This window comes from Aplysia californica, unplaced genomic scaffold, assembly GCF_000002075.1.
Source record: "Aplysia californica isolate F4 #8 unplaced genomic scaffold, AplCal3.0 scaffold00759, whole genome shotgun sequence".
NCBI classification, from domain to species: Eukaryota; Metazoa; Mollusca; class Gastropoda; order Aplysiida; family Aplysiidae; genus Aplysia; species Aplysia californica.
In genome coordinates this window covers 57,800-67,613 of record NW_004798029.1, presented here as the reverse complement: position 1 = coordinate 67,613, position 9,814 = coordinate 57,800, and positions in this window count along the sequence as shown.

Here is a 9,814-nt window from a genome sequence, read left to right as displayed (position 1 = left end):
CCTCCCTTCCTCCGTCTCTCCCTCCCCTTCCCCTCCCTTCCTTCTTCCCTCCGTCTTCTCTCCCTCCCTCACTACGTCACACAGCAAAACGCCCGTACAAGTGACTGTGACACTCGACAATACATCCGGCGTGTAGCAAACAAACAAGATGGCGTCGGATCACGTAACCAGGCATGTGTCTCTCCCGGCGCGAACCCGGCTGTGTGACCTGACCTCAGCTGCCTCTCCTTGGCCCGCCTGTTTTGATGGACGAGTAGGTCAGATCACAGGCTGGACACTGGTCATCTACTGGCCTGACCACCATTCACATGGACCTGGACGGGAAATGTCTTCAGCCAGACAAATGTCCGGTGTCTCGCCAGAAGGTCGAGCGGAAGACACATGGCAGACAGGAGGGGATACAACCGGTTTGTCCTCGCTCTGTTCGCTTGGTGTCTTTTTATCATGATTCTTTCATTTACTTATGTATTTATTCATTTATCTATTTACTTATCTATGGTTTGAGTTACAGTATTACGACACTTACAAACACATATAGGTCATATTAATGCTGAGAAGACACATGGTTTTCTCGTCGCTCGTTCGCTCGGTGCTTTATTTATTTATTTATTTATTTATTTATTTAAATTGTTTTGTTCTCTTAGAGTTTTAAGGTAGTTGCAACACAAATAGCTCTTTTAAGTGCCGGGAATACACATGGTAAACATGATTCTTCAACAAACGATTTTCTCGTCTCTCTTCCCTTGCCTTTTGAGCTTTTTTTCTTTTGATTTAGTAAGAGTTTTACGACACTTGCAAAGCGATTAGGTCATGAAAGGGCATGAAGAAGACCCATGATAAAAATGAATTTCTACAACCTGTTTCCTCTTGTTACGTCTCTTGATGATCCTTCTCCTTGGATTCCCGTTCTGTGAGGACCACGCAAATAGTTTGGTGGGTTTTTTAAAAAAATTATTTTTATAATTATTCTTAACAACAAAAACAACAACAAAATACAGCTGAACCTGGTCTCATCCTCCAAACAGCTAGAGGTGTTAGGGGAAATTGCATGATTTCACCGCAATGTTGGAAAATGCTTAAGAGCAGACCTACCTGTCCGAGTTGTACGATAACTGCAGCACTAATAGGTCACATTTTTAAGTGCCTTAGATTACTTGTGTTACTAGAGAGTAGCATACAAAATGAAGAAGGGGGAGAGGTGAGGACGATTGACAGACTCGGGCCTCCTGCGTGAGACAGCGAAGTGTATTACCACCTAACCACAGATGCTCGTTCAACATTTTTTTTAATGCTCACTGCACACTGCTAATCAAATTCAGTCGAACTGAGTTGGTGCAGGTCACAGTTTCCTCCACAATGGAGCAAAAGCCGCCATTTTGGCATAATTTGATCGCCAGTTTTAAAAATATGCCTAACTGATTTTGAAGGCCACAGTCGAATTTAATTACATTCAGTCAAATCGGGCTAAAATGTAAGCTTTTGCCACGGAATGGAGGAAAAAAATCTTGCTCTTCCGATTCAATCAAAAGAATTTGATTTGCAGTGTGCACTGGATATTAGTAGCCAGACCTCCTTCATTTCACTGGTATCTAAGGTGTAGCTGTTAACGGCTTCGCTGTCGCACACACGAGCTCCAATTTTTATTCCCGAGTGGGGAGAATGTTTATCACGTATCTCGGTCTTTCTGCTAGAATGCTGTGTCCCTCTCAGTCCGGGTGCCCGCCTCCTAAATTGTTGGGGGGGGGTTTTGTCGTTCTTGCTTTTCTTTTTCGCTCATTATAAAGGAGAATATGACTGTGTTATGATGCGTCATAGAGCACGTGGTAGAGAGTCTTGGTGACGTCATAAGATACCCCGTGGCCCCCGTCGTGGTTTGGGGGTTATTTTCCTGAGTCAATAAAGTCAATGTGATGTTGACATAAGCCCGTGTCTCGAAGAAACAAATGATTTCGCTTCATTTGCTTCCAGATTTGATAACATTATCCCCCGAAATCCCCCCAGCTTGTTTGGATTATGTTATGAAGTTCCTCGTGGCTTCCGCTGTGTCGCCAGTCAAGCAATGGCGAGTTGTCATTGGTCAAATGAGCGGAAGCATAACTAACGTTCGTCCTTTCCCGTGGCTTAAGCTTTTGGACAAACAATATTTATAAGGTTTCCGAGTCAAAAGTGGTTTTAAAGTTGAAGATAACGCATTACAAAACGTTGTCATTATTCAGCATAGTAGAATATCAAAACTTCCACTCAAAAAATACTTCTAAAAAATAAGGAAATCAAGTAAGTTGTAGGGTTTCATAAGGCGCTTCGATGTGTCCTAATCTCATTCTTCTTCTTAAAATAGTAACAGTTATAGACAAATTGAATATTTTGTATTGTCATGACACTCTGCCTGAAATAAAGAGTGTTCGCGTCTCCTGAGAACCTCGTATTTTGACATATGACATGACGAATGAAGACGCCGAAATACAACCATCGCTCGCCCCCCAACTGCCCCCCCCCTTGCCCCCCCTCCCACATACGCACCCCATGAATCTCAACCAGAGTGAAAGTGTCACAATACCACAGTGCCTGCAAGTAAGGAAACAAGTATATTCAAATAACAACTACGAAGAAACAAAAACAATAAACAAAGAAACAAATAATAAATCGTCAAGAAGATGTTCAAGTATATCTAGGCAAAAATGTTTTATAAACTTTTTTATTGTTGTTTCTTAATATGTGATGTCGGTTGCATATACTCCAGAAATGTTTTGCCTTTATTTAAATGCTAAATTTTGGGAAAGGGCAAGAAAATAATATGGATAAATTTGGTTCCAGTGGGTAAAGAATAAAACTGTTTTTCTTTCTTTTCTCCTTTAAAAAAGTGTTACTAGATAAATATAACTGGGTATAGAATTTGATCAGCTTTCCGACAAAATACATTTCACTAAGGAATGCCCAGTGAGCCTTTTGATTTCATAATTATTTTTACGACTCCTTTGACACATCTAAGACATTTTAGGAAGCGGGCTTCCGACCCTGCCTGTCAAGGTCAACAAAGCAGGGAGGGATACAAATGCCCACAGAAAGACCGATATATCTGAAGAAAATTCTTCCCACTCGAGAATCGAAATTACTGCTCATGTATGCGTCTGAGAAGTGCCTAACCACTACTCCACACAGGTAGGACACCATGTCAACCCTCAGAATTTATAAGTTTATCATTACAGTGCAGTAACGTGTAGCGGTTAGGCACTTCACCGTAGCCTGCGATTCTTGTGAGGGAAGAATTTTTGTGGAGCATCTCTGTCTTTCGGCAGGGATGTTGTATTATTCTTATCCCGAGTTCAACGTGTGAACAAAACATGAGATACATTTCCTTCAGATTTCCCAATGCCTTGATGGCAGGCATTGTTTCACACAAAATACAGACGTGACAGATCGTTCCTTTGTCAGCAACTAAATAGGACAAGGACACTCCTGTTTCTTGATGAGATAGAAGGTGGGATCTGGAGAGAGAGAGAGAGAGAGAGAGAGAGAGAGAGAGAGAGAGAGAGAGAGAGAGAGAGAGAGAGAGAGAAAGAGAGAGAGAGAGAAAGAGGGAGAGAGAGAAAGAGGGAGAGAGAGAAAGATGGAGAGAGAGATATGGGGGAGGAGGCGGGAGAAAGGAATAAAAGACGAACAATGAGAAATATTGAAGAATGAACCGACAGTTAAAGTTGAAAAGAGGTGAGAGATTTATTTTAATATCCCGAAACATGAGACTGAGAAACAAATGGAAGCAGGGGCATAGAAGAAAGGGACGACCATTTCACTTTGTACAGGCATTCATATCAAACCTGGGGTGTCAAATACTCGGGGGCATAAAAGTTACACGCTGCCCTGGCACGATGGAGCGTCCAGGCAGTCTGAAACACGACACGACCTCGCGATGTCTGACCAGTTCGGGGAGACCACTCGAGTTACAGGCACGTCACACCTACAGAGATGGGGGTTGGCCAGACCATTGTCCACCCCCCCCCCTCAACCCTCTCCACGACCAGATACAGAGAGAGAGGGGGAGAGAGAGAGTGAGAGAGAGAGAGAGTGAGAGAGAGAGAGAGAAAGGGGGAGAGGAAGGGAGGATGCAGAGACAGTGAGTGAGAGGGGAAGAGAGAGACAGAAGCTGGGGTAGAGATACAGAGAGAAGAGGATAGATAGAAGAAAGAGAGAAAAAGATGTAGAAAAAGAAAGAGAATAAAAGATGGAGACAGAGAGAAAGACATAAAGAAAGAAAAGAGAGACATAAATATAATTTCGTTTCTGGTCTCCCGAAAAGTGCCAGCTGGCGGAGGGCCAACTACCCGACAATGTAAAACTTTTTCTAAGTTACAGAAATATACGCAGCAGAGTTGTCCAATTGTTTAATCTTTGGAGACAGAGGAGCTTTTGTATCAACAGGATGGAAGAAGAAAGAGAGAGACAAAGCTGAAAGGGTTTTACTGACGCAGAACAGTCTACATCGAGTGGGAAGACATGGCATAACATTAAGAGGTTAACCCGGGAGAGGCAAAGGCGGAACGTTTTTGTTGAATGCCTATACCCTGATCTAGAGTGAGTAGGTAACTATATGGGTTAAATTTAACACCGCTATCTTATTTTATCCGAATTTAACCGCAGTCTTCGATAGGACCGAGTCAAGAGGGTAAAGAGTCTTGAAAACTCTACAAAACGACACGAGTTCAAGAACGCACAATTTGGGAATCGAACCAGTGTCATCCATTCCGAAGTCTAGCATAACACTAACTGAACTAACGATGCGCCCATCCGGGGGTGAGAAAGGCAGTGATGATTATGCTTCAGTTGGGTGGCTGGTGAACTACCACCTTAGTCTTTGCTTCAGTGCATTCTGAACAGCAGATTTCCCCTGACGACAAAATACAGTGTGTTTAAATGTGACTGCTTCCATTTATCTATCTATCTATCTATCTATCTATCTATCTATCTATCTATCTATCTATCTATCTATCTATCTATCTATCTATCTATCTATCCATCCCTCTCTCACCTAAAATGCCCTCTAAAGGCAGTGTGTAAGTTACGTAACCCTATGGCGTCACTATGGTCGCCTGTCTACCCCCGTAGATGGAGGGGGGAGGGCCCAATGCCCTATTACACACGCAAAGATGAAGATGAAATCACAAAGAGTCCGACCTCCCGGGAGAGTACCGAACCCGGACCGTCACGGGCCGACGCTTCCTCAAACCACCAGGGACTGGGCGGTCAAGCGGAGGCATTTCTGAAGACCTCTACTATATGAAAATAGAAAATAAGCTATTATGGCCGGCGGGGAAGGTGCCGAGGCAGTGATGCGTTGGTAGAGGTGGATATGAGTGTGAATACCTACACTCTCTGTCCCACGGGTCATAGCGGGCGCTATACCAGTACTGGTCACTTCATTTGCCGGACATTCCAGGAGTTCAGAGCCTAGACACACCTTGGGCATTCCTTGATGGGTATTGCCATAACGTTCTCGTCTTGTATCGCTGTCCTTGGCCAAAGACACCTATCCGAAAATGCCTACAAGGTGCTGCACTGCAGTGACCAGCTATACGATTTTTTTTCTGAAGACATTTTTACGCCCCCCCCCCTCCCCCACACACCCTAATGTAAATCACTCTGGAGGCAGGCTTCGGATCATATCTGCCATAGCCAACAAAGGTTGAAAGAAATGTAATATCCCAACAGAAAGAACGAGATTCTCGATAACAGAGTTTCTGCCCATTTGGGAATCGAACTTGGGTTTTCTGCCGGTTACAGCGAAGGGCCTAACTGCTACACCACAGACGCCGACGTACATTTCCGATTCGTCAACCCACAGTCACATCCCGAATCGTCAGCCACATCCAAACCTTTGACATGGGTCAAACTTAAATCTATTTATAGATTCAGTTACCGGAACCAAGGCGAAGTGATGTACCATGTGATAGTCGCGATATTGAGATTGTTTTGGTCTCTCTTTACTCATTACCACGTGAATTTGTTGACGCTTTTCCCTGGACTCTGCCTTTACTAAAATCTCGAATGTAGATCTAGTTGTACTCTAGTTGCAGGATGCAGATTTCTGGAATCCAGTACATTCAAGAAATTAAATAAATTGGACTAGACTTTAGTAGTAGACTCTTCTACTTTTGAACCTTCAAGATTATAAAGGCCAAAGCCTGTAAGGCTTCATTTTTATTAAAAGGGTTGTTTAACACAGAATCTAGATAGAACGAACACAGGTTCACGATTGGGGGGGGGGGGGGGGCGCGGCCCATGTTGTCACAGGCCCAGTTTGTCACAATTTCATTTAAGTATGTGAGTTTTGAAGACAGTCAAAATACAGCACTTTAACACAGAAGTTGTAACTTAAATTTTTTATTCTCCACCTTCATATTGGTGGTGTAGAGATGGTCCCTCTAAAGTGTCAATTGTGTGGTTCGATATTTCTTCCTTTTTGTATGTAAATCAAAGCAAATCACTCTGTAAAATTTCAACTATGAATCTTCTTTCGTTTAAAACAATTGAAAAATTAAATTAAATTCACACAGTCTATCAATAATTGATTTACCCTTTTTTTTAAGTTTCAGTGATAACTTCCATCATGTGGGACACAGGCGAGGCCTGTTGCAAACTGGGCCTGTGACAAACTGGCAGGCTTCCCAAGATAGTCCTAGTGGCCAATCTATATAGATCTAGATCTAGATTTAGTGGTACCTAGGTCTAATACTCATCCCTCTTAACAAAAAGTAGATTTAGATCTAGACTAGATCACACCCATACAGAGACCTAGATATATAAACTTGCTTTGCTCGAAAAACAATCAAAATAACAAATTCTGAAAGAAGTGATCTTTTATCAAAATAAATATAATTCCTCCACTGCCTCCAGCATTCGTTTTCAGTCAATCCAAATCAAGCAGACGAACGAGCATGTATACATGAATGGACGATGTAGATTTAGATTAGGTCTATAGATAGATGCTCCTGGGCCTAGAATCAAGATATCTAGATATAGATAGGTCCAGAAAAATCTACTATGTTTTTGACTGAGAATGAACATTTCTCTTGTGAACTTTGATATGCAAAGTCTGGTAACCGAATTGATACTTTTACTATCTCATCTTCTGAACCAGCAGTAGAACTACTGTAGTAGATTGTTCTTTCATGTCTTGCTCCAATTTGTCTGTGGCAGAACGCATCAACTCATCCATATATCATATTTCTGCATCTTCGATCATCACACACAGCACCAAGCTGGACACGGGACGCCATGTTGTCTAACAATAGCAACGGAAAACCCAATTTTAGGCTCAAGGTCACTAGGGATGTGGCCGACGGTTCGGGTTGTGGCTGCGGGTTGCAGCGGTCAGCTCTGGGATAAGATATGAAATGATGCATTGCAAGAAACACACGTCTTTATTGTCCAGACGCTAGCTCGTTGGTTTGGTGACTTACCACACACACATGCACACACCCACATGCACACACACACACCCTCCCCTCACACACACGCACACAAACACACATATACTGTATAAACACGTACTCATATGACTTTATGTGGCTGCAAGCACAGTAAACTCTTACTATAGACATATACTGATACACATATATACACACATGCAAACAAACACACTCACACACACACACACACACACACACACACACACACACACACACATACGCACACAAACACACACACACACTCACACACACACACACTCACACAAACACACAAACAAGCGCATACTCGCGACAATAACCTCAAACCTCTCTCAAGCCCACCGTACATTAACGCTGGTATTCTAAGACCCCCCTTTAAGCTTCTACGCTATTCTTCAGAGCCACAAGAATTTGATCATAGAAATACAACGACAGAATAGTCGTAACAGCAATGGTGTCGCGACGTGGTGGAATCAGGCGCTCGTCAAGTTCGGGCATATCATCTTAAACCGTGTTCATTTGTCAGACGTTTTAATTTCTTTTTAATGCCCATCTTTCTTGAGGAAAAAAATTTAGGTATTTGCGGTTGAAGGAGGTCTTTTTGAGTCAGCGACTAAGGTTTGTGACTTCCAGAGCTTGAGAGTCCTTTGAAACAGCAAGTTTACATTTTTGTGGCTTTCAGGAAAATCCACAGGGCAATGTGTCTTTAAATGGACGTCATAGGGGTCAAGCAAAATTTTTTTTAAAAATAAAATAAAATAAAGATAGCTCAACGAGCAGGAAAAACTGTCGGTTTTTTCACTTTCCTTATTTTGACGAGCGCTTGATTTCCACACAATGTATCACACCATGAGACGATCCAGCGGTACAGCAGAAACATATCAGCATTCAGCCGCCATGTCCTCTGCCAGTTACTCAACTTAGATGTCGAGCCGCCCATGCGCAGTGGGCTGGAAACGACAACCTAGGGATAGAACGTGACAATAGAAGTAAGAGGCGAGATAGTTGGTCTCGACTCTATGAACGCATAGAGGATACATGTGTCTGATCAGCACAGAATTGTCTCTACTTTCTGAATACATAGAGGATACATATGCCTAAATAGCCCAAGATTGTCTCTATTCTGAACACATAGAGGATACATGTCCGATTAGCACAGGATGGTCTCAACTCTCTTTTTGGGGGGGTCTATTAGTATTTCATAGTACGCATTTGGCGGCGCTCGCAACTGCATATTAGCGCTCGGGACACTGAAACAGTTTTCAGTTGGTAGGAATTCTTTAATTTTTGCCCAGGTGAAGGCCGATACCTACTCTTATCGATTTTGGACAGCGAAGGGGTCTTTAACGTGCGCAAATTGAACACAGGAGCGTCCGAGACTTTGAGGCCTTGTCCGAGACAGCTAGATGTAGACCTTACCTATCAGGGGGGTGTCTGAAAGACGGCAGTATGAAGGAGCCAAGGAGAAGCAATAGAAAAGCTGCAGAAAGAGTCAGGAGCCCAGAAAGAGGAGAGGGGAGGCAAAGGAGATTAGCGGATTGGGACAGAGAGTGGAGATGAAAGCAGACAACCTAACATTCTTAGAGAGCAGGAAAGGATGTGATAGGCAAAACATTTAAAGAAGAAAATTTCCGTCGCTATCCGTATTCGAACCCAAGACCATTGAAAGAGAGGCGAACACCTTATCCACCTCGCCCCGAGAGCCCCCTCTCAACTCTCTGAACACATAGAGGATACATGAGTCTGATCAGCAGAGAACCGTAATACAGAAACACAAACTTGTCTATTAGTATTTCATAGTACGCACACGGCGGTGTGCAATTTCTGTATTTATGTAAGTACTTACGTTTGTACGTCTCCCGTTGTAAACCTAATTGCCCTTCTGGGATCGATAAAAAAGTCATTTATTTTTTTAAAATAAGTTTCAACTAAAGAACACGGAATTGAAAAAAAAACCGGCTGCGTGAAATTCGAGTACCTGTTGAAGACGCACTGTTTTGAGAATTTTAAAAAATAATAAAGCATATTAACGACTTTTTTTTCATTCGTAAACATTTTTCAATTCTTTCATTTTTGTTTCTTTGAAACCTAGAAAGGCTGACAACAAAATATATGTTGTGGAATTTGCAAACTTGTGTTTTTCATTTGTTTATGATGGTTGAAAATAAGCCGTAGCTTGGCCTTCGGTCAACCAGTGGGACACATGTGTCGGATACGATATTAAAGAGTTCAAATGTTCTGTGAACTTATGTCTGGTTAATCTAGATATATCCGTCTATATAGTTTCCGTCTCTTCCCACCCCCATTTTTTTTCTCTGTCTGTCTGTCTGTATGTTTGTCTGTGTCTATCTCTGTGTGTGTGTGTGTGTGTG